Consider the following 25,764-nt stretch of genomic DNA (forward strand, 5'->3'; position numbering starts at 1 on the left):
GGACATTGTTCCCTGGAACTGATGTGCTGCAATGCTGAGAACTATATTCTGCACTCTGCAACTTCCCCTTTGCTCTACCTACTGTACTTGATTTTAACTTGATTGTATTTATGTTTAGTATCATCTGATTGTAGAGCAGGGGTGTCAAACTCGAAAGGGGCCCGCGGGATGATTTGGGGGAAATAAAGTATATTCAGGACTATTTATTATGTATCTGTACATTGTACACCGAAGATAGACGGACAAATGCTGGAGTAGCTGAGTGGGACAGGCGGCATGCCAGAGGTGAGAATGAACATTTGACAATTAAACCCTTCACTTGATGCGGGCGGCGGCGCCTCGAGCGGAACCTGGGATGCGCTCCCGCGCAAAGGTTAGCTCCTCTCGTATCTTTGCTCCCGCGGGCGGCAACCATTGCGCGCCCATGCGACGGCGAGCGGGGACCACTGCGCGCGCGGCGGGAGAGGGAGCGCGAGGCCGCGCCGCCGCAGTTTGAATTGCGCTGGCGGTTGGGCGCCCCCCACCCGGCGCCGCCATGGACGCTCCCAGCACCCGGCTCATCATCGCCATCGCCATCAGCGACTGCCTTGCTCACTGCGCTGATGGAGACCGCTCCTGACCCTCGGGGTGGATCGCAGTGTCCCTCCGGACACCGCCTGCCAGCAGGTGAGTCTTCGCGTCGCCCCCCCCTTCCGGACCAGCCACCCCCTTTCTTCCCCAGACCAGACAATCCCCCCCCCAGACCAGACACCCCATCCCCAACACCCCTTTAGGCCAGACACCCCTTCAGACCAGACACCTCCCCAGACCAGACGCCTCCCTCCCGCAAGACTAGACACCTGCTCACCCCCCCCCCCAGACCCGGCACCCCCTCCTCCCCTCCAAACCACACACACTCTCACTCCAGACCCAACACTGCCCACCCCCCCAGACCAGACACCCCCCCAGACCAGACATCCCCCTAGACCAGACACCCCCCAGACTAGGCATCCCCCTCCCCCCCAGACTAGACATCCCCCTCCCCATACCAGACAGCGCATCACCCCCCATCCCCCCAAACCAGTCACACCCTCCCCCCAGGCCAGACAGCCCCCAGACCACTCACCTTCCCCTATTCCAGACACCCTCTCAGACCCAACACCCCCCCAGACCAAACACCTCTCCATAATGAACATTAACAAATCCAAACTGCGCTCGCAGCTGACACACAGACATCTAAATGACATGAAAATCACAACTGCCCAGAAACTGGTCCCCGATGTTGACTGGAGTAAGGTTGTGAAACTGAAGAAGTCTGAAGAAGGGTTTCGGCCCGAAACGTCGCCTATTTCCTTCGCTCCATAGATGCTGCTGCACCCGCTGAGTTTCCCCAGCAATTTTGTGTACCCCCGATGTTGACTGGCTGGTTAAAGCCAAGAGATGTCAAGGGAAGCAACAAATGAAAAATGAGTGACACTGTTCCATGTACTGCGACATGTAAGCAAATGCATTATGAAATATTGAGTGCCATAATATTGTGATTCATTCATTTTCTGACTTCTATTATTGTAAATGTGATCACTCCAATAAAAATTAGAGGCCAACTGTGTTCATTGTCTGAGTTTGATTACTGGAAGCAGGCTAAAATAAAAATGAGGTGTAGTTGTGTAGCCGACATTTACAATTTGTTTTGTTCGGTCTGCATTTGTGTCTGCTAATGTTCAATTTCAAATGGTTTATTAATGGAAAGGGTGTTGCTCCCAAAACAATCTTAGCCAAAATAGCATTGATTTTTCTCTCATCACAACTTCCTTGTAACCTACGACTGTAAGTTAATACCAATCATAAAAGTAATGCTTGCTTGGCAATCTTCATAAGAAACAAAATTCGTAAAGTGAAACACATTGTAGTTATAGAGTCTGAGGCACATGAGAGCAAGTTGAAAAACAAAAGCAACGAAAGGTGTGGGCAGGGCCAGAATTACATATAAACTAGATAAGCTTAAACATAGGGCCTCGAGATCTAGGAGGACCTCTGCTCGCTGCACCAAGGTATGTTAAACATTTGAGATGGTGGCGTTGTTACAAAATCTACCATCGGTGGCGTTGTGCTTGCGATTCCGGAGGCTTTGGTGATGTGGAGGGGGGCGGGGGGAGGGATTAAAATGCATGTGAGGTATATATTTGTTGTGGAGAGGAATTTGCTCCACAGATCCTTGGATCATTGGAAATGCAGGACAAAGCAAAAGGTATGTAGTTTATTTAACCCTTTTCCCCCCCCGCAAAATCTCGCCGCCGTACCGGGGCCCGACCCACCTCGCAGCCGCAACGGGCCTACCCACCTCGCCACCCTACCGGGGGCCTACCCACCTCGCCGCCGTACCGGGGGACTACTCACCTCACTGCCGCACCAGGCGTACCCACCTCACCGCCGCACCGGGCCTACCCACCTCATAGAAACATAGAAACATAGAAATTAGGTGCAGGAGTAGGCCATTCGGCCCTTCGAGCCTGCACCGCCATTCAATATGATCATGGCTGATCATCCAACTCAGTATCCCGTACCTGCCTTCTCTCCATACCCTCTGATCCCCTTAGCCACAAGGGCCACATCTAACTCCCTCTTAAATATAGCCAATGAACTGGCCTCGACTACCCTCTGTGGCAGAGAGTTCCAGAGATTCACCACTCTCTGTGTGAAAAAAGTTCTTCTCATCTCGGTTTTAAAGGATTTCCCCCTTATCCTTAAGCTGTGACCCCTTGTCCTGGACTTCCCCAACATCGGGAGCAATCTTCCTGCATCTAGCCTGTCCAACCCCTTAAGAATTTTGTAAGTTTCTATAAGATCCCCTCTCAATCTCCTAAATTCTAGAGAGTATAAACCAAGTCTATCCAGTCTTTCTTCATAAGACAGTCCTGACATCCCAGGAATCAGTCTGGTGAACCTTCTCTGCACTCCCTCTATGGCAATAATGTACTTCCTCAGATTTGGAGACCAAAACTGTACGCAATACTCCAGGTGTGGTCTCACCAAGACCCTGTACAACTGCAGTAGAACCTCCCTGCTCCTATACTCAAATCCTTTTGCTATGAAAGCTAACATACCATTCACTTTCTTCACTGCCTGCTGCACCTGCATGCCCACTTTCAATGACTGGTGTACCATGACACCCAGGTCTCGCTGCATCTCCCCTTTTCCTAGTCGGCCACCATTTAGATAATAGTCTGCTTTCCTGTTTTTGCCACCAAAATGGATAACCTCACATTTATCCACATTATACTGCATCTGCCAAACATTTGCCCACTCACCCAGCCTATCCAAGTCACCTTGCAGTCTCCTAGCATCCTCCTCACAGCTAACACTGCCCCCCAGCTTAGTGTCATCCGCAAACTTGGAGATATTGCCTTCAATTCCCTCATCCAGATCATTAATATATATTGTAAATAGCTGGGGTCCCAGCACTGAGCCTTGCGGTACCCCACTAGTCACTGCCTGCCATTGTGAAAAGGACCCGTTTACTCCTACTCTTTGCTTCCTGTTTGCCAGCCAGTTCTCTATCCACATCAATACTGAACCCCCAATGCCGTGTGCTTTAAGTTTGTAAACTAATCTCTTATGTGGGACCTTGTCGAAAGCCTTCTGGAAGTCCAGATACACCACATCCACTGGTTCTCCCCTATCCACGCTACTAGTTACATCCTCGAAAAATTCTATAAGATTCGTCAGACATGATTTACCTTTTGTAAATCCATGCTGACTTTGTCCAATGATTTCACCACTTTCCAAATGTGCTGCTATCCCATCTTTAATAACTGACTCTAGCAGTTTCCCCACTACCGATGTTAGACTAACTGGTCTATAATTCCCCGTTTTCTCTCTCCCTCCCTTCTTAAAAAGTGGGGTTACGTTTGCTACCCGCCAATCCTCAGGAACTACTCCAGAATCTAAAGAGTTTTGAAAGATTATTACTAATGCATCCACTATTTCTGGAGCTACTTCCTTAAGTACTCTGGGATGCAGCCTATCTGGCCCTGGGGATTTATCGGCCTTTAATCCATTTAATTTACCCAACACCACTTCCCGGCTAACCTGGATTTCACTCAATTCCTCCAACTCCTTTGACCCGCGGTCCCCTGCTATTTCCGGCAGATTATTTATGTCTTCCTTAGTGAAGACGGAACCAAAGTAGTTATTCAATTGGTCCGCCATATCCTTGTTCCCCATGATCAACTCACCCGTTTCTGACTGCAAAGGACCTACATTTGTTTTAACTAATTTCTTTCTTTTCACATATCTATAAAAACTTTTGCAGTCAGTTTTTATGTTCCCTGCCAGTTTTCTTTCATAATCTATTTTTCCTTTCCTAATTAAGCCCTTTGTCCTCCTCTGCTGGTCTCTGAATTTCTCCCAGTCCTCCGGTATGCTGCTTTTTCTGGCTAATTTGTACGCATCATCCTTCGCTTTGATACTATCCCTGATTTCCCTTGTTATCCACGGATGCACTACCTTCCCTGATTTATTCTTTTGCCAAACTGGGATGAACAATTTTTGTAGTTCATCCATGCAGTCTTTAAATGTCTTCCATTGCATATCCACCGTCAACCCTTTTAGAATTAATTGCCAGTCAATCTTGGCCAATTCACGTCTCATACCCTCAAAGTTACCTTTCTTTAAGTTCAGAACCATTGTTTCTGAATTAACAATGTCACTCTCCATCCTAATGAAGAACTCAACCATATTATGGTCACTCTTGCCCAAGGGGGCACGTACAACAAGACTGCTAACTAACCCTTCCTCATTACTCAATACCCAGTCTAAAATAGCCTGCTCTCTCGTTGGTTCCTCTACATGTTGATTTAGATAACTATCCCGCATACATTCCAAAAAATCCTCTTCCTCAGCACCCCTGCCAATTTGATTCACCCAATATATATGTAGATTGAAGTCACCCATTATAACGGTTTTGCCTTTGTCGCACGCATTTCTAATTTCCTGTTTGATACCATCTCCAACTTCACTACTACTGTTAGGTGGCCTGTACACAACACCCACCAGCGTTTTCTGCCCCTTAGTGTTTCGCAGCTCTACCCATACCGATTCCACATCCTGCAAACTAATGTCCTTCCTTTCCATTGCGTTAATCTCCTCTCTAATCAGCAACGCTACCCCACCTCCTTTTCCTTTCTCTCTATCCCTCCTGAATATTGAATATCCCTGGATGTTCAGCTCCCAGCCTTGGTCACCCTGGAGCCATGTCTCCGTGATCCCAACTATATCATAGTCATTAATAGCTATCTGCACATTCAACTCATCCACCTTATTACGAATGCTCCTTTCATTGAGACACAAAGCCTTCAGGCTTGTTTTTACAACACTCTTACCCCTTATAAAATTTTGTTGAAAAGTGGCCCTTTTTGATTTTTGCCCTGGATTTTCCGGCCTGCCACTTTTACTTTTCACCTTGCTACCTATTGCTTCTACCCTCATTTTACACCCCTCTGTCTCTACGCTCACACATTTAAGAAACCCTTTCCCTTTAACTCCATCCTCCACTAGCCCATTCGACACCCCACCCCCCTTATTCAGTTTAAAACCACCCGTGTAGCAGTGGCAAACCTGCCTGCCAGAATGCTAGTCCCACACCTGTTAAGATGCAATCCGTCCCTTTTGTACAGTTCCCCCTTACCCCAAAACAGATCCCAGTGATCTAAGAATCTAAATCCCTGCCCCGTGCACCAGTTCCTCAGCCACACGTTCAGGTCCCGTATCTCCCTGTTCCTGCTCTCGCCAGCACGAGGAACTGGAAGCAAACCGGAGATAACAACCCTGGAGGTCCTGCTTTTCAGCATTTTTCCGAGCTCTCTAAAGTCGCGCTGCAGAATATTCATCCCCTTCTTTCCGACATCGTTTGTGCCGACATGCACTACCACTTCCGGATGTTCACCTTCGCCCTTGAGGATTTTCTGCACTCTGTCCGTGACATCCTGGATCCTGGCACCAGGAAGGCAGCACATCATCCTCGCATCCCGTCTGTTGCCGCAGAAACCCCTGTCCGTACCTCTCACAATGGAGTCTCCTACTACAATGGCGTTGCCTGCCTTAGGCCTTTTTGGTTTTGGCTCAACAGCCCTATTCGCATCACAAGCCAGTCCGCCGCCCAGTGTAAACACCTCTTCTGTCCCGACAGCTTCTAAGTGGGTGAACCTGTGCACAAGAGGTACAACACCCGGGGCTGTTGGCATTCCAAGCTTCCCTCCCGTTCTCACTGTCTCCCACCTTCTCTCTTCCAGTACCTTAGGTGTAACAATCGTACTGTAAGACTTGTCGAGGAACGACTCCGTTTCTCGGACGAACCGGAGGTCATCCACTTGCTTCTCCAGTTCCCCAACACGGCCCTTCAGGAGCTCTACCTGGATGCACTTTTCGCATTTGTAGCAGCCAGAGGCACCAGCGGTGTCCTTGACCTCCCACATACTGCAAGCATCACACTGAATCAGCTTGCCTGACATCTCCTTCTTTCGTCTCTCCCTCTGCAGTGTTTTGCGTAGTCTCCTCTCCTCAGCCTCCTCTCCGAAGACTCTCGAGCCAAAGACTCACACTTTTCTCACAGGGCGCTCACTCACTGCCGCTCCTTAAGAGCAGTCTTACTTAAATTGACTGATAAATTGCCTGATTTACCAATTTACAAACCAAATTCCTCAGTTTTCAGCTGTTTTCCCAGCACTGACTCACTTCTCTCCTCCCACTTGGGCTAGAGCCAATCAGTCGTATCTCTTGCTAATCTCCTTCTGCTGCTGCTGTTGTTGCTCCCAAAGCTACAGCAGTTCTGAGTCAAGTCTGCCTGTCCTTGACCTGTACTTAAACTGTTTTCACTTCTCTCCTCCCACTTGGGCTAGAGCCAATCAGTCGTATCTCTTGCTAATCTCCTTTTGCTGCTGCTGTTGTTGTTGCTCCCAAAGCTACAGCAGTTCTGAGTCAAGTCTGCCTGTCCTTGACCTGTACTTAAACTGTTTTCACTTCTCTCCTCCCACTTGGGCTAGAGCCAATCAGTCGTATCTCTTGCTAATCTCCTCCTGCTGCTGCTGTTGTTGCTCCCAAAGCTACAGCAGTTCTGGACTCGTCGAACCTCTCCTCCCCACCGTCCACCCGCCCACCGGGACCTCCCAGGTTTTTCCCGCCGACCCTCGCCACTCCACCGCCCTCCAGCAGCCCACAGCCGTCGCCTTACCTGCAGCCTGGATTCAGCACCGGGCCTAAAGTTTCCACGCTGCAGATTCCCACTCCCCTGGGTTTGACTGCGCTGGGTCCTGGTGTTAGTCCCCCCAACACTGGTAACCTTAGTGGCTGTTCCACTGGGTCTTCCCCATTCCCCTCAAACCATGTGACCCCAGCTCTTCCTCACCCACACTACAGTCCTCATACCCCCCTATCCCCTGACCACCCACCACCCCCACCAGACATCGCCTCACACCGTTCTTCCATGGGAAGGAGCCCTCGCCCCCATTGATGATCCCTTCTCCCGTCTCCAACGGACCCCCTCCTCTTGGACCCCCCCTTCATGGCCATCTTCCGGCCTTAGACCATTTTATTTTAAACTGCCGGCGGCACATCAACCGCCTCAACAGTATACAATACTATGTAATTCTGTGTTCAGGGAAGTGGAGAGAGGACAGCCAATTATCTGTGTTGTTCACTTGGCTGGGGTTTGTTTTCCTTGCCACTTCCATCGGCCGATAATTAGAAAGTTTTGAATTGGTCTACCAAACTGCTTTGTGAGTTGTCTGTTTATTAAGAAGTTTGTTTTGTTATGTTAGCCTTTTTCAAGTAGATTTAATTCAGATTTGAATCAGGTTTTGCAATATAATGGTCAATAAGGAACAATCCTTTAAGAAATAGTACCCAACGGGAGGCACAAGCAAAAGCCACAAAAGCTATTTTGGAAAGTTACAGCGCTATCACTGATGCCCTCAGTCATTTGTACTCTGATGATAATGTGAAGGGTGATACCAGGCTTCAAGCTAACAATCTTTTGCAGAAAATGGAAGAACTGGAATTTGTGTTTATGCTGCATTCTTTGACCCGTCTGCTAGGTTATTTCCACAAGGTCAACAAAGCCATTCAGAAAACCAAACTGTTATTGAGTACTTGTGCAAGTTTGTACAGTTTACTTCAGGATTTTGTAAACAAAATTAGAGAAGATTGTGATGAGCTTGAGCAACAAGCAAAGGCCACCTTGCCAGATGTTAACTACAGAACTGTCAAAGGAAGACAAAGAGTAAGGAAATGGCAAGGAAATGATGGAAGTGCCTCTGGTCCTAGTGCTTTAGATAAACTCTCTTCAAGACATAAGTTTAGGATAAAATCCTTTATTCCGATATGAGATGCACTGAAACCAATTTAAAAAGAAGAGGTGTTCAAAAGGGAACTGCAGATGCTGGAATATCGAAGGTACACAAAATTGCTGGGGAAACTCAGCGGGTGCAGCAGCATCTATGGAGCGAAGGAAATAGGCGACGTTTCGGGCCGAACCCCGAAACGTCGCCTATTTCCTTCGCTCCATAGATGCTGCTGCACCCACTGAGTTTCCCCAGCAATTTTGTGTACCTTTAAAAAGAAGAGGTACTGTGTACGGTGAAGTTGCACAACAGTTTTCCTTTCTTGCTAATCTGACCGCATCGAAGCAAGAAATTCAGCAAGGCGTTGAACTGTTGATAGAAACAGAAAATAGGTGCAGGAGTAGGCCATTCAGCTCTTCGAGCCTGCACCGCCATTCAATATGATCATGGCTGATCATCCAACTCAGTATCCTGTACCTGCCTTCTCTCCATACCCCCTGATCCCTTTAGCCACATCTAACTCCCTCTTAAATCTAGCCAATGAACTGGCCTCAACTACCTTCTGTGGCAGAGAATTCCACAGATTCACCACTCTCTGTGTAAAAAATGATTTTCTCATCTCATAGAAACATTGAAAATAGGTGCCGGAGTAGGCTATTCGGCCCTTTGAGCCTGCACCGCCATTCAATATGATCATGACTGATCATCCAACTCAGTATCCTGTACCTGCCTTCTCTCCATACCCCCTGATCCCTTTAGCCACAAGGGCCACATCTAACTCCCTCTTAAATATAGCTAATGAACTGGCCTCAACTACCTTCTGTGGCAGAGAATTCCAGAGATTCACCACTCTCTGTGTAAAAAATGTTTTCCTCATCTCGGTCCTAAAAGATTTCCCCCTTATCCTTAAACTGTGACCCCTTGTTCTGGACTTCCCCAACATCGGGAACAATCTTCCTGCATCTAGCCTGTCCAACCCCTTAAGAATTTTGTAAGTTTCTATAAGATCCCCCCTCAATCTTCTAAATTCTAGCGAGTACAAGCCGAGTCTATCCAGTCTTTCTTCATATGAAAGTCCTGCCATCCCAGGAATCAGTCTGGTGAACCTTCTCTGTACTCCCTCTGTTGCAAGAATGTCTTTCCTCAGATTAGGAGACCAGAACTGTACGCAATACTCCAGGTGTGGTATTAAAAATGAATTAAGGTCCACAATGTCTCAAGAGAGGTTGTCTGCACTGAGCATTCTGTGCATTGAGAGTGACAAACTTAGACAAACAGATCTTGGCGAACTTCTGGATGATTTGCTATGAAGAAGGCGGGAAAAAAACATTTTTGCTCTTAGTGTATTTGTAGTTTCATTATTTCTTAATATTCAAGATTCAATTCAAGAAACACTTAATGTCACATGCACCAATTGGTGCAATGAAATTAGGGGGTCACCATCCGATGTCGGAAGGGGGAGAACATTTTCAGCGGCTTCGACTTCCGAATCGGCCACTTCGTACCGGAGACCGCGGATCCCGAAGTCCACAAGCTGAGCTGGGTGGATTCATGCTGGCAGCCCTCGACAAAAGGATGTTGAAATCAGCGTGGCCCGAGGCTGGGAGCTCCGCAAGCCACAGCTCCACGATGTTGAAGCAGCAGGCCCAACACCCCAGAGCTTCAAACGGCGATCCAGGTAAGGAATTGCCCGCTCCGCGATGAATCCAATATGTATTTTAAAACCAACTGTTTAATGACAACATACAGTAGGATCTAAAAATGTCACACTGTCACTGTTAGGTAGTCGTGGTCCTCTATTCGTGGGGGTGGGGGATTGGGAAGGGGGGGGACCTCACAAATGAAATAGCTTAACGCCTCTCTTCATCTAAATCCGGCCCTGGGTGTGGGAGGACGCGCGCGTGCGTTCGCCCGTTCACAACTGATCCGGCCCGCATGAAGTCGCATTTTGCCCAATCCGGCCCGTGATCTAAAATTAGTTTTGTTGTAGTGTGCAACCACCAAGGTTTTCACTGCGCCTCAGTACACGGAACTATAATAAACATAAACCTAAATCCAAGGGGGCACAGTGGTCGAGTTGCTGCCTGACAGTGCCATGAGACAAGTGTCATGAGTTCATTAATTCAAATGTTTTGTTTAATTTAGAAATACAGCGCGGAAATAGACCGAGTCCATGCTGATCAGCGATGCAAACTAACACTATCATACATACTAGGGACATTTTACAATTTACAGAGGCTAATTAACCTACAAACCTGCACGTCTTTGGAATGTAGGAGGAAACCAGAGCACCCGGAGAAAACCCATGCAGGTCACAAGTACAAACTCCGTACAGGCAGCACCCGTAGCCAGGAGCAAACACAGGTGTCTGGAGCTGTGACACAGCAACTGTACCACTGCGCCACCGTGCCATAAAGAGAAGCAGAATTAGGCCATTTGGCCCACCAAGACTACTCTGCCATTCGATCATGGCTAATCTATCTTTCCATCTCAACCCCATTCTCCTCAGAACCCTGACACCCGTACTGATCACTAATCCATCAATGTCCACCTTAATAATACCCATTGACTTGGCCTCCACAGATTCACCACCCTCTGACTAATGAAGGCGTAGAACACGTCTTGCGCTTCATAAACAGATTTCCTTCCTACCCAAACGTGCACAAACTACTGTGTAAGAAGGAACTGCAGATGCAGGTTTACACTGAAGATAGACACAAAATACTGGAGTAACTCTTCGGGAAGACAGCATCTCTGGAGAGAAGGAAAGGGTGACCGTCCGTGAGCTGTGCCTCCGCCAGGGCAGAATAGTCAATTCCGGTCGCCACCTCGAAAACGACGTCGATAGCGGGGCGGGACAATGCGTCGGCCACCCGGTTCTCTTTCCCCTCGACGTAGTAGATGGATGTGGTATATTCAGAAATGTAGGGCAATTGTCGCTGCTGTCGTGTGGACCAGGGATCGGAAACCTCCGCCAGGGTGAAAGTGAGTGGCTTGTGAACGGTCGGCCCTCCAGGAAGTAGCGGAAGTGGCGCACTGCCAGGTACAGAGCCAGGAGCTCGCGATTGAACGCGCTGTATTTGGTCTGCGCGCGGTTGAGGTGCCGGCTGAAGAAGGCCAGGGGCCGCCAACCTCCGTCCGTCAGTTGCTCCAGCACGGCACCAACCGCCGACTCCGAGGCGTCCACCGTGAGAGCAGACGGGGCATCTTCCCGCGGGTGCACCAGCAGTACGGCCCGAGCAAGGGCCTCCTTCGCGCCGCCAAATGCTGCCACCGCCTCGTGGGTCCACTCGACGTTCTTAATAATTAAGGCCGCCACCTTAATAATACCCATTAGCCTCCACAGATTCACCACCCTCTGACTAATGAAGGCGTAGAACACGTCTTGCACTTCATAAACAGATTTCCCTCCTACCCAAACGTGCACAAACTACTGTGTAAGAAGGAACTGCAGATGTAGGTTTACACTGAAGATAGACACAAAATACTGGAGTAACTCATCGGGACAGGCAGCATCTCTGGAGAGAAGGAAAGGGTGACATTTCGGGTCAAGACCCTTCTTCAGACTGAGAGTCGGGAAAAGGAGACAGAGATATGGAAGGGTAAGGTGTGAAAACGAGATGAAAGGGGGTGAAGTTCAAGGAAAATTTAGAATAAATCATTGTTAGTTCGGTGAAGGTGACAACGAAGCATACAGAGATAAAATTTAATCAGGAAGGACAGTCAGACTGGGTGGAGAATTAGGAAGCGGGACGGATGGAGAAAGAGGGAAAACAAGGGTTACTTGAAGTTAGAGAAATTATATTCATACCGCTGGGTGTAAGCTGCCCAAGTTAAATGTGAGGGACTGGTCCTCCAATTTGCTTTGGGCCTCAGTAGTCTATCTTGGTGGAATAATCTTGTTCTTGTGGTGCGTAGGTCTCGAAACGAAAGAGAGGAGTCAGGTATATCGAGAGGCACCTTTATTTGTGTTCCTCCCGGTTGTTGGGAAGTCCACACGAGAGAAAGATGGCACCCAAACCCCAGCCTTTAAACCCTCTGGTTAAGGGCCGCCTCCGGACTGAACTACTCCCGTGCCGAGGGGTTCGACAGTTAGGATGGCCTGACATTTAGGAGCCGCCACAGGGACCCCCCCCCCAGAACCCGAGGTACGAAACGCACCGGCGGGGTGCACGACCCGGCCGGCCCGCGTGTGGAAGTCAGCCGATCGTGGGGCTGGCGTAGGCATAGGTGGAGGGACAGGTCGAGGGATAGGTCGAGGGACCGGCGGGGGGACAGGTGGAGTGACAGGCGGAGGGAGCTGTGAAGGGGGGCGCCCTCGAGGCCGAGGTTGAGCAACCAGCACCGGCTGGCCAATGTCCAGGTGTGCCGGCTACAACCGGTCAATCGACACGGCCTCCGGCCGGCCCCCCATGTCCAGCACAAAGGTCGTCTGCCCGTGTTCCAGCACCCGGAACTGGCCCTCGTATGGCCTCTGGAGTGGCGTCCGGTGGGCATCACGGCGCAGGAAAACGTATGGGCAGTCCCGGAGGGCTGATGGTACATGCGGGCGAAATGTCCCATGGCAGGACGTCGGGACGGGTGTGAGCCTGCCAATTCGCTCGCGAAGGCGCTTTAAGGTGGATGAGGGCGTTCCCTGCTGCCCCGGCGCCGACGACACGAACTCCCCGGGCACCGTGAGTGGCGACCCGTACACGAGCTCCGCTGATGATGAGGCCAAGTCATCTTTAGAAACAGTCCGAATGCCCAGCATGACCCACGGCAACTCGTCCTTCCAGTCCGGGCCGCAGAGTCGCGCCTTCAGCGCTGCCTTGAGCTGCCGGTGGAACCTCTCCACCAGACGTTAGCTTGCGGGTGATAAGCCGTGGTGTGTGTGCAGCCGCACCCCTAGCAAGCGAGCCATGGCCGACCACAGCTCGGAGGTGAACTATGCCCCCGGTCCGAGGAGATGTGCGCCGGCACCCCGAAGCGAGCAATCCAGGGCGCGGACAACGCACGAGCGCATGTAGCTGTAGAAGTGTCGGCCAGCGGAATGACCTCCGGCCTCCGGCCACCCATCGTGAGGAGGTGGGTGGTGCCCCGGGACGGCGGAAGAGGCCGCACAATGTCCCCGTGGAGATGGTCGAATCGCCGGTGAGCTCGCGTTGAACACGCTGTATTTGGTCTGCGCGCGGTTGAGGTGCCGGTTGAAGAAGGCCAGGGGCCGCCATCCTCCGTCCGTCAGTTGCTCCAGCACGGCACCAACCGCCGACTCCGAGGCCTCCACCGTGAGAGCAGTTGGGGCATCTTCCCGCGGGTGCACCAGCAGTACGGCCCGAGCAAGGGCCTCCTTCGCGCCGCCAAATGCTGCCACCGCCTCGTGGGTCCACTCGACGTTCTTAATAATTAAGGCCGCCACCTTAATAATACCCATTAGCCTCCACAGATTCACCACCCTCTGACTAATGAAGGCGTAGAACACGTCTTGCACTTCATAAACAGATTTCCCTCCTACCCAAACGTGCACAAACTACTGTGTAAGAAGGAACTGCAGATGTAGGTTTACACTGAAGATAGACACAAAATACTGGAGTAACTCATCGGGACAGGCAGCATCTCTGGAGAGAAGGAAAGGGTGACATTTCGGGTCAAGACCCTTCTTCAGACTGAGAGTCGGGAAAAGGAGACAGAGATATGGAAGGGTAAGGTGTGAAAACGAGATGAAAGGGGGTGAAGTTCAAGGAAAATTTAGAATAAATCATTGTTAGTTCGGTGAAGGTGACAACGAAGCATACAGAGATAAAATTTAATCAGGAAGGACAGTCAGACTGGGTGGAGAATTAGGAAGCGGGACGGATGGAGAAAGAGGGAAAACAAGGGTTACTTGAAGTTAGAGAAATTATATTCATACCGCTGGGGTGTAAGCTGCCCAAGTTAAATGTGAGGGACTGGTCCTCCAATTTGCTTTGGGCCTCAGTAGTCTATCTTGGTGGAATAATCTTGTTCTTGTGGTGCGTAGGTCTCGAAACGAAAGAGAGGAGTCAGGTATATCGAGAGGCACCTTTATTTGTGTTCCTCCCGGTTGTTGGGAAGTCCACACGAGAGAAAGATGGCACCCAAACCCCAGCCTTTAAACCCTCTGGTTAAGGGCCGCCTCCGGACTGAACTACTCCCGTGCCGAGGGGTTCGACAGTTAGGATGGCCTGACATTTAGGAGCCGCCACAGGACCCCCCCCCCCAGAACCCGAGGTACGAAATGCACCGGCGGGGTGCACGACCCGGCCGGCCCGCGTGTGGAAGTCAGCCGATCGTGGGGCTGGCGTAGGCATAGGTGGAGGGACAGGTCGAGGGATAGGTCGAGGGACCGGCGGGGGGACAGGTGGAGTGACAGGCGGAGGGAGCTGTGAAGGGGGGCGCCCTCGAGGCCGAGGTTGAGCAACCAGCACCGGCTGGCCAATGTCCAGGTGTGCCGGCTACAACCGGTCAATCGACACGGCCTCCGGCCGGCCCCCCATGTCCAGCACAAAGGTCGTCTGCCCGTGTTCCAGCACCCGGAACTGGCCCTCGTATGGCCTCTGGAGTGGCGTCCGGTGGGCATCACGGCGCAGGAAAACGTATGGGCAGTCCCGGAGGGCTGATGGTACATGCGGGCGAAATGTCCCATGGCAGGACGTCGGGACGGGTGTGAGCCTGCCAATTCGCTCGCGAAGGCGCTTTAAGGTGGATGAGGGCGTTCCCTGCTGCCCCGGCGCCGACGACACGAACTCCCCGGGCACCGTGAGTGGCGACCCGTACACGAGCTCCGCTGATGATGAGGCCAAGTCATCTTTAGAAACAGTCCGAATGCCCAGCATGACCCACGGCAACTCGTCCTTCCAGTCCGGGCCGCAGAGTCGCGCCTTCAGCGCTGCCTTGAGCTGCCGGTGGAACCTCTCCACCAGACGTTAGCTTGCGGGTGATAAGCCGTGGTGTGGTGCAGCCGCACCCCTAGCAAGCGAGCCATGGCCGACCACAGCTCGGAGGTGAACTATGCCCCCGGTCCGAGGAGATGTGCGCCGGCACCCCGAAGCGAGCAATCCAGGGCGCGGACAACGCACGAGCGCATGTAGCTGTAGAAGTGTCGGCCAGCGGAATGACCTCCGGCCTCCGGCCACCCATCGTGAGGAGGTGGGTGGTGCCCCGGGACGGCGGAAGAGGCCGCACAATGTCCCCGTGGAGATGGTCGAATCGCCGGTGAGCTCGCGTTGAACACGCTGTATTTGGTCTGCGCGCGGTTGAGGTGCCGGTTGAAGAAGGCCAGGGGCCGCCATCCTCCGTCCGTCAGTTGCTCCAGCACGGCACCAACCGCCGACTCCGAGGCCTCCACCGTGAGAGCAGTTGGGGCATCTTCCCGCGGGTGCACCAGCAGTACGGCCCGAGCAAGGGCCTCCTTCGCGCCGCCAAATGCTGCCACCGCCTCGTGGGTCCACTCGATGTTCTTATGCTGCCCACCCGCCAGAAGTTGATACAGCGGCCGCATAATGTGGGCTGCAGATGGCACAAAACTATGATAAAATGCCACCATCCCGACAAACTCCTGCAGGCCGCGCACTGTACGTGGGCGGGAAAACCGCCGGATGGCGTCGACCCTGTCCTTGCGAAGTCACGCGGTGGCCGAGGAAGTCGATCTCAGTTACCCCAAAACGGCACTTGGCGAGGTTGATAGCCAAGCCATGCTCGCTGAGCCGCTGACAGAGCTGCCGGAGGTGGGGACAGTGCTCCTGCTGCAAGCGGCTGGCCACCAGGATGTCGTCTAGGTAAACAAACACAAAATCGAGGTCGCGGCACACCCCGTCCATCAGCGTTGAAAAGCCTGTGCAGCGTTCTTGAGGCCGAACGGCATCCACGTGAAGTCATATAGTCCGAACGGCGTGATGATCGCCGTCTTGGGTACATCCTCCGGGTAGACCGGGTTCTGGTTATAACCCCGTACCAGATCCACTTTGGAAAATATTGTAGCCCCAGCCAAATGGGCGGTGAAGACCTGGATGTGGGGTACGGGGTATCGATCCGCGGTTGTTGCGGCATTCAGCCGCTGGTAATCCTCGCATGGTCGCCGGCCCCCGCTTGCGTTAGGGACCATGTGGAGTGGGGACGCCCATGGGCTGCTTGAAGCGCGGACGATCCCCAAGGACTCCATCGTGCGGAATTCCCGCCTTGCCAGATGCAGTTTATCCGGCGACAGTCGGCGTGCTCGTGCGTGGATAGGTGGGCCGGTAGTCTGTATAAAATGTACCACTCCGTGACTGGGGGTCGATGACCAAAACTGTGGGGTCAGGATATCTGGGAACGCGACCAAGATCCGAGCGAAGCGGGAATCCATGGACGACAGGTAGCGTCCCACCAGCTGATCCAAACGTAACGTGATTGGCTCCATCGTAGCGGCGTAGACCAAGCACTGACGCCTTACGTCCACCAGGAGGGAATGCGCCCGGAGGAAGTCGGCCCCAAGCAATGCCTGGGAGACATCAGCAATGGTGAACCGCCACGAGAAATGGCAGGAGCCGAACACGATCGGGACCATGTGCGCTCCATACGTGCGGATGAAGCTGCCATTCACCGCGGTGAGGACGGGCCCCCCCCCCCGCTTACCGGAACGAATGTCGGCCAGCGAAGGGGGCAGGACGCTGAGCTCCGCTCCAGTATCGACGTGGAAGCGGGTCCCGGAGCGCCGATCCCAGGCGAAGAGGCGGTGAATTTGGCCGGCCGCCGCAGGGACTTTTGGCAGCCGGCCCAGGCATTTCCCGGGAACGTGCACGGTTGGCGGCATTGTCGTGCTGCAGCACCCCAGCACTGATGGTAGTAGCACCAGCGCCTCCTGTAGGTGGTACTTGCAGCTTGCTGGCGCTGGACTGCAGGTGCAGTACCCGACACGGGGGGCGATCTTACAGGCCGCCGGGCTGGAGCTGTCACTCCTTCCACAACTCCCCCGCCCCACGGGAGGAAATCGGGAGCTGCCGGGGTGACATCAGTGCGCCTGCCGACGGCCAGCGCGTTGACCTCATCAGGGCGCGTCATCCTCAGCGCGTCCCCGTGTCTGCTGACGGCCAGCACGTTGACGTCATCAGGGCGCGCCGTCCACAGCGCGTCGGCGCGCCTACTGAGGGCCCTGATGTCGGCGAAGGAGGCGTTCGTGAGCTGAAGACGGATGTAGGCTGGCAGCAGATGGAGGTAAGTATATTCAAACAATAGGCACTGTGTGCCCATCCAGGAGAGCAACCATCTCCTTTAGGAGGCTAGATGGCCGTCGGTCGCCTAGGCCCTCCATATGAAGGAGCCTGGCAGCACGCTCCATCCTGCTGAGTCCATAAATCTGGAGCAGGAGCTCCTTAAGGCTGAGGTATTTATCGGTGGCCGGGGGGGCTGCGAGGAAGTCCGCGACCTCTTCAACCGTGTCCTGGTCGAGGGCCCCCACCAGGTAATAGAAGCGGGTGGCATCGACTGCCCCTCAGGTTGAATTGGGCCTCCGCCTGCTGGAACCAGATGTGCGGCCGGGTGGTCCAGAAGGTGGGCAATTTAACAGAGACCGCGTCCAGAGACAGGCCGGGTCGGCCTGTGAGGTGGTAGGGCTTTCTGCTTTCTCCATCATGACTACAATGGAGCGTCAGGGTCACCAATGTGGTGCGTAGGTCTCGAAACGAAAGAGAGGAGTCAGGTATTCCGAGAGGCACCTTTATTTGTGTTCCTCCCGGTTGTAGGGAAGTCCACACGAGAGAAAGATGGCACCCAAACCCCTACCTTTAAACCCTCTGGTTAAGGGCCACCTCCGGACTGAACCACTCCCGTGCCGAGGGGTTCGACAGTTAGGATGGCCCGACCCGTGGGAGCCGCCACACTCTAATTATTTGCTTGAGTGAACATTATTTAACAAGAGCTTTATTAATTATTACAGCATGAACAATTTGAATCCATGTAGATCGTGGTCAGATCTTAATCACTTTGATATTTGTGTAGACAGTGTAAAGGGAAGAGAGAGGGAAAGCAAGGGTTACTTGAAGTTAGAGGTCGATATTTATACTGCTGGGGTGTAAGTACAAAGTACTATTAGCTATGCTTTGTCTGCTTTAGAAGACCACTGCAATCATACCCGCAGAGTTACTGAACTGTTCTGAATGAGGACAAGGGAACTGAATGGTTGCCCTGCAAATAACCAGTCATTTCTCTACAACTCCCACACAGTCACACCTCAAGATCAAAGAGGTTGATTGAATTTCTGCACATTGTTTTACTCACAGCCTGCATTTGTATATCTACATCCTGAGCTGTAAAGACTCAATCCCCTACTCCTAATACCTCCGTCTACGCCGCATCAGCGCCCAGGATGAGGTTTTCCATACCAGGGCATCGGAGATGTCCTCATTCCTTAGGAAATGGCAGTTCCCCTCTTCCATTATAGATGAAGCCCTCACGAGGGTCTCCTCGATATCCAACAGCTCTGCTCTTGCTCCCCCTCCCCCCATTCGTAACAAGGACAGAGTCTCCCTTGTCCTCACCTTCCACCCCCCATCAGCCGTCGCATCTATCTATCTATCTATCTTCTATCTATCTATCTATCTATCTATCTATTAATATATAAAACTCTCGTGCCATCCGACCGGCTGCCGTCCGGCTGCCTTTCTGCCTTTTGATTCGTTTCCATCGTGTGATGTCACAATGCCCAATGCTCGCAGATGTCCAACCACAAAGCCCAATGCTCGCCGATGTCCAATCGGAATGGATCCATTTACATGGCCGGCTGCCGGCTGCATTTCTTCCTTTGATTCACTGCAACTCCGAAACCAGAACGCAGAATCGCTGACATCTTTTCCATTTCGGTAGAGATTTCACTTTTCCTTCTAAGTATCCGCCCCTCATTACATTTCGTCGTGTTTAAGTACATGTTTATAATCAAATCCATCCCCCCCCCCCCCCCCCCCCCCCACCCGAATATTTCAAAAATAAACTGGCTTCTCACCAATAGAAGCAGCACCAGCATCAGCCCCTGATGAACGTTCCATTGTGTGATGTCACAATGCCCAATGTTCACATATGTCCAATCGGAATGGATTTATTTACATATGCCTTTGCAGGAGCCCCAGCCCATGGTGAACGTTCCATCGTGTGATGTCACAATGCCCAATGCACAAATACATTGTTGCCATAGAGGGAGTACATTGAAGGTTCACCAGACTGATTCCTGGGATGTCAGGACTTTCATATGAATAAAGACTGGATAGACTCGGTTTGTACTCGCTAGAATTTAGAAGATTGAGGGCGGATCTTATAGAAACGTACAAAATTCTTAAGGGGTTGGACAGGCTAGATGCAGGAAGATTGTTCCGGATGTTGGGGAAGACCAGAACAAGGGGTCACAGTTTAAGGATAAGGGTTAAATCTTTTAGGACCGAGATGAGAAAAACATTTTTCACACAGAGAGTGGTGAATCTGTGGAATTCTCTGCCACAGAAGGTAGTTGAGGCCAGTTTATTGGCTATATTTAAGAGGGAGTTAGATGTGGCCCTTGTGGCTAAAGGGATCAGGGGGTATGGAGAGAAGGCAGGTACAGGATACTGAGTTGGATGATCAGCCATGATCATATTGAATGGTGGTGCAGGCTCGAAGGGCCGAATGGCCTACTCCTGCACTTAATTTCTATGTTTCCCTCTCACCCCTCTCCCTCTCCCACCCATCACTCTCTCCCCCACCCCCCTTCCCTCTCTACCCCACCCCCATCCCTCTATCCCCCCGCCCCCTTCCCCTACCCCTCTGTCCCTCTTCTACCAGTCCCTCTACCCCTCCCTCCCCACTCTTCCACTTCTCTCCCCCTACTCCACCCCTCTCCCTCCCTCACCCCTCTCTCTTCGCCTCCCTGTCCCACCCCTTCCCCTACCTCTCTGTCCCTCTTCCACCACTCCCCCGTCCCTCTTCCACCACTCCCTCCCCACTCTTCCACTTCTCTCCCCCTTCTCTCCTCCCCCTCTCCCTCTCGTCACCCCTCCCGTCCCTCTCTCCCCCACTCCTTCCCTCTCTACCCACCCCCTTCCCTCTCTCCCCTGCCCCCTTCCCCTCTGTCCCTCTTCCACCACTCCCCCTACCCCTCCCTCGACCACTTCTCTCCCCTTACCACACCCCTCTCCCTCCTCCACCCCTGTCTCCCCCTCCCTTCCCCTTTCTCCCCCACCCCTTCCCCTACCCCTCTGTCCCTCTCCCACCACTCCCCCTGTCCCTCTTCCACCACTCCTGCTACCCCTCTCCCCCTCCCTCCCCCCCCGCACTCTTTCCCCTCTCTCCCCCCACCCCTCTCCCCCTCCCATCCCACTCTCCCCCTCCCTCCACACTCTTCCCCCTCTCCCTCCTCATTACCTTACGTGCACAGTCTCTGTCTTTAAGAAGGAACTACAGATGCTGGAAAATCGAAGGTAGACATAAAAAAAGCTGGATAAACTCAGCGGGTGCGGCAGCATCTATGGAGCGAATTGAATGGCCAACGTTTTTGGCCAAAACCCGGAAGAAGGGTTTCGGCCAAAAACGTTGCCCTTTTCCTTCGGTCCATAGATGCTGCTGCACCCGCTGAGTTTATCCAGCTTTTTTGATGTTGTACCAGCCTGTTCCCTCTCTTCACCCCTCTCCCTCTCCCACCCATCCCTCTCTCCCCCACCCCCCTTCCCTCTCTACCCCACCCCCTTCCCTCTATCCACCCGCCCCCTTCCTCCTACCCCTCTGTCCTTCTTCCATCACTTCCCCCTACCCCTCTCCTCCTCCCTCCCCACTCTTCCACCTCTCCCCTTCCCCCTCCACTCTCCCTCCCCACTCTTTCCCCTCTCTCCCCCCACCCCTCCCTCCTCCCCTCCCACCCCATCACCCCCCCTCCCCCACATCTCTCTCCCCATCCCCCTCTCTCACCCCCTACCCCGCTCTCCTCTCTCCCAAATCTATCCCGTTTCCTCCTCCTCCTCTCCCCTCCCTCCCCTCTTCACAGCCCCCCCCTCCCCCGCAAACGCCGTTGGGGAAACAGACCCAACGGGTCTGCACTTGGTCTAGTACAACATATAATCCTCCAACATTTTCACCACCTCCAACAGGATCCCACTGCTCGCCACTTCTTCCCATCTCCACCCCTTCCTGCTTTCCTCAGAGACCGTTCCCTCCGAAACTCCCAGGTCAACTCTTCCCTTCCCACCCAAACCACCCCCTCCCCAGGTACTTTCCCCTGTAACCGCAGGAGTTGCAAAACCTGTTCCTTTACCTCCCCCCTCGACTCCATCCAAGGACCCAAACAGTCTTTCCAGGTGAGGCAGAGGTTCACTTGCATCACCTCCAACCTCATCTACTGTATCTGCTGTTCCAGGTGTCAACTTCTCTTCATCGGCGAGACCAAGCGCAGGCTAGGCGATCATTTCACTGAACACCTCCACTCAGTCTGTCTTAACTTACCTGATCTCCCGGTTGCTCAGCAGTTCAACTCCCCCTCCCATTCCCACACTGACCTTTCTGTCCTGGGCCTCCTCCATTGTCAGAGTGAGGCCCAACGCAAATTGGAGGACCAGCACCTGATATTTTGCTTGGGCAACTTACACCCCAGCTGTATGAACATTGACTTCCCTCACTTCAAATAGTCCTTGCTTTCCCGCTCCCTCCATCCCCTTCCCAGTTCTCCCACCAGTCTTACTGTCTCTGACTACATTCCATCTTTGTCCCGCCCATTCCTCTGACATCAGTCTGAAGTGTCTCAACCCAGAAACATTACCCAATCCTTCTCTCCAGAGATGTTGCCTGTCCCCTTGAGTTACTCCAGCATTTTGTTTCTACCTTCGATTTAAACCGGCATCTGCAGTTCTTTCTTATACATCCTGAATTAAATTGGCTTTGGTAAAATGAGTTATTGTCCCTAGTGTGTAGGATAGAACATGTGTATGGGGATTGTTGGTCGGCGTGCATCCGGTAGGCTGAAGGGCCTGTGTCCCTGAAGTCTAATGTCAAGTGGCATCTCCTTGCCCTCTCCAATAACATCCCCACATGTCTTTGGGCGGCACAGTGGAGAAGCAGTAGAGTTGCTGCCTCACGGCGCCAGAGACTCAGGTTCGACTATGGGTGCTGACTGTGGAGTTTGTATGTTCTCCCTGTGACTGCGTGGGCTTTCTCCGGCTGCTCCAGCATCCTCCTACATTCCAAGGATCTGCATGTTTGTAGGTTAATTGGCTTCTGTAAATTGTCCCTAATGTGTGCCTGGGTGCATGGTGATCGCTGGTCGGTGTGGACTCGGTGGGCCTGTTTCCGTGCTGTATCTCTAAGCTAAACTAAACTGAACTCCAGTGCAGAGTTTGGCATCTGAAATCTGGACGTCATACAGCTGACATCTCAAGGGAGAATCCTCCTATCCCGACTTGAAACATCACCTCTCCGTGTGCTCCTGAATAGTTGCCTGACCGGCTGCGTTTAGACAAAATCACATAAAGGGTGGTGGGTTTATGGAACGAGCTGCCAGAGGAGGTAGTTGATGCAGGGACTATCCCAACATTTAAGAAATAGTTAGGCAGGTACATGGACAGGACAGATTGGGTGGGTTTTGGACCAAATGCGGGCAGGTGGGACTAGTGTAAATGGGACATGTTGGGTGGTGAGGGCAAGTTGGACTGAAGGGCCTGTTTCCACACTGTATCACTCTATGAATCCATGACTCTAGACTTTAAACTTTAGAGCTGCAGCGTGGAAACAGGCTCTTCAGCCCACCGAGTCTGCGCTGACCAGCAATTGCCCCGTAGACTAACACTATCCTACACACATGGGACAATTTACAATTTACAGAAGCCAATTAACCCACAAACCTGTACATCTTTGGAGTGTGGGAGGAAACCGCAGCACCTGGGGAAAACCCACACGGTCACAGGGAGAACATACAAACTCCATTCAGACAGCACCCGCAGTCAGGATCTCAAACCTGGGTCTCTGGCGGCGTGAGGCAGCAGCTCTACCTCTACGTCACTGTACCGGCCCAAGTTTGAATCTTTCCCAGCTCAAGGGAAAATACTGGCGACTGTCTCTGCTAAACCCTCGGCACTCAGTGGAAGAATATGTGACCCACTGTCATCAAGGTTAATGGTTAATAGTTAGTGGTGGTTAGTGGTTTGGAGGTTAGTGTTCACTCCCAGCTCAGAGCTGAGACCCTGGCTGCATTGAGCGGCACACATCGGGCAGTCCACGTTGTTTCTATAAATATTTCCGACACAACGGCGCCACCTACGGCCGTCATTTTTTGCCACCTCGCTCAGAGCCCCCCCCCCCCCCCCCCCCCCCTCTGCCTTGCGGGTGCGGAGGATTTTTCCCATCGATGACAAATCAGAGAGATATTAATGTTTTTTAAAAATTCACCATTCTCCCTACTGCCCCTGCTGGAGGGAAGGGGAGGGACTATAAAACCAGGAAGTGGTGTGTCTCACTCAGTCTCTGCAAGATGGATGAAGCCAAAGGGTCACGTCTCTGAGCTCTGATTAACACTGAACAAATGTCGACAACCCTTAATGTGGTTTGAAAATGAAAATATGGTTTGTTTGAAGTAAAAAGGCACTGCCTGCAAATGGTTGTTTGGGTGCTTTGGCTTGAAGTTGAAAGGCAAGACTTACTGCAAATGTGGTGGCTTGGGAGCTTTGGCTTAAAGTTGAAAGGCACTACTTACTGCAAATGGTGGCGTGGGTGCATTGGCTTGAAGTTGAAAGGCACTACTTACCTCAAAAGGTGGCTTGGGTGCTTTGGCTTGAAGTTCAAAGGCAATACTTACTGCAAATGGTGACGGGAGTTTTGCCTTGAAGTTGAAAGGCACTACTTACTGCAAATGGTGGCTTAGGAGCTTTGGCTTGAAGTTGAAAGGCACTACTTACTGCAAATGGTGACGTGGGTGCTTTGGCTTGAAGTTGAATGGCACTACCTACTGCAAATGGTGGCTTGGGTGCTTTGGCTTGAAGTTGAAAGGCACTACTTACTGCAAATGGTGGCTTGGGAGCTTTGGATTGAAGTTGAAAGGCACTACTTACTGCAAATGGTGGCTTGGGTGCTTTGGCTTGAAGTTCAAAGGCACTACTTACTGCGAATGGTGCCGGGTGTTTTGCCTTGATGTTGAAAGGCACCACTTAATGCAAATGGTGGCATCGGAGCTTTGGCTTGAAGTTGAAAGGCACTACTTACTGCAAATGGTGGCTTGGGTGCTTTGGCTTGAAGTTGAAAGGCACAACTTACTGCTAATGGTGGCCTGGGTGCTTTGGCTTGAAGTTGAAAGGCACTACTTACTGCAAATGGTGGCTTGGGTGCTTTGGCTTGAAGTTGAATGGCACTACCTACTGCAAATGGTGGCTTGGGTGCTTTGGCTTGAAGTTGAAAGGCACAACTTACTGCTAATGGTGGCCTGGGTGCTTTGGCTTGAAGTTGAAAGGCACTACTTACTACAAATGGCGGCTTGGGTGTTTTGGCTTGAAGTTGAAAAGCACTACTTACTGCAAATGGTGGCTTGGAAGCTTTGGCTTGAAGTTGAAAGGCACTACTTACTGCGAATGGTGGCTTGGGTGCTTTGGCTTGAAGTTGAAAGGTACTACTTACTGCAAATGGTGGCTTGGGAGCTTTGGCTTGAAGTTGAAAGGCACTACTTACTGCAAATGGTGGCTTGGGTGCTTTGGCTTGAAGTTCAAAGGCACTACTTACTGCAAATGGTGCCGGGTGTTTTGCCGTGATGTTGAAAGGCACTACTTACTGCAAATGGTGGCATGGGAGCTTTGGCTTGAAGTTGAAAGGCACTACTTACTGCAAATGGTGGCTTGGGTGCTTTGGCTTGAAGTTGAAAAGCATTACTTACTGCAAATGGTGGCTTGGGTGCTTTGGCTTGAAGTTGAATGGCACTACCTACTGCAAATGGTGGCTTGGGTGCTTTGGCTTGAAGTTGAAAGGCACTACTTACTGCTAATGGTGGCCTGGGTGCTTTGGCTTGAAGTTGAAAGGCACTACTTACTACAAATGGCGGATTGGGTGTTTTGGCTTGAAGTTGAAAAGCACTACTTACTGCAAATGGTGGCTTGGGTGCTTTGGCTTGAAATTGAAAGGCACTACTTACTGCGAATGGTGGCTTGGGTGCTTTGGCTTGAAGTTGAAAGGTACTACTTACTGCAAATGGTGGCTTGGGTGCTTTAACTTGAAGTTGAAAGGCGCTACTTACTGCAAATGGTGGCTTGGGTGCTTTGGCTTAAAGTTAAAAGGCACTACTTTCTGCAAATGGTGGTGTGGTGTGCATTGGCTTGAAGTTGAAAGGCACTACTTACTGCAAATGGTGGCGGGTGCTTTGGTTTGAAGTTGAAAGGCACTACTTACTACAATTGGTGGCTTGTGAGCTTTGGCTTGAAGTTGAAAGGCACTACGTACTGCAAATGGTGGCTTGGGTGCATTGGCTTGAAGTTGAAAGGCACTACTTACT

At 51.9% G+C, this 25,764-nt stretch overlaps 1 protein-coding gene and 1 long non-coding RNA gene across 2 annotated transcripts in view; one reads left to right on the forward strand and one right to left on the reverse strand.

Annotated features, from left to right (window-relative positions):
* LOC116975010 (short-chain dehydrogenase/reductase family 9C member 7-like) overlaps nt 1-25,764 on the reverse strand; it is a 65,546-nt gene that overhangs the window by 12,680 nt on the left and 27,102 nt on the right. The gene's annotated exons all lie outside the window — the stretch shown is intronic.
* LOC116975011 lies at nt 616-19,880 on the forward strand. The gene is made up of 3 exons (XR_004412509.1): nt 616-666; nt 1,276-1,278; nt 19,869-19,880. It is a non-coding gene; the product is annotated as an uncharacterized LOC116975011 (long non-coding RNA).

This window comes from Amblyraja radiata, chromosome 7 (assembly GCF_010909765.2).
Source record: "Amblyraja radiata isolate CabotCenter1 chromosome 7, sAmbRad1.1.pri, whole genome shotgun sequence".
Classification (NCBI taxonomy): Eukaryota; Metazoa; Chordata; class Chondrichthyes; order Rajiformes; family Rajidae; genus Amblyraja; species Amblyraja radiata.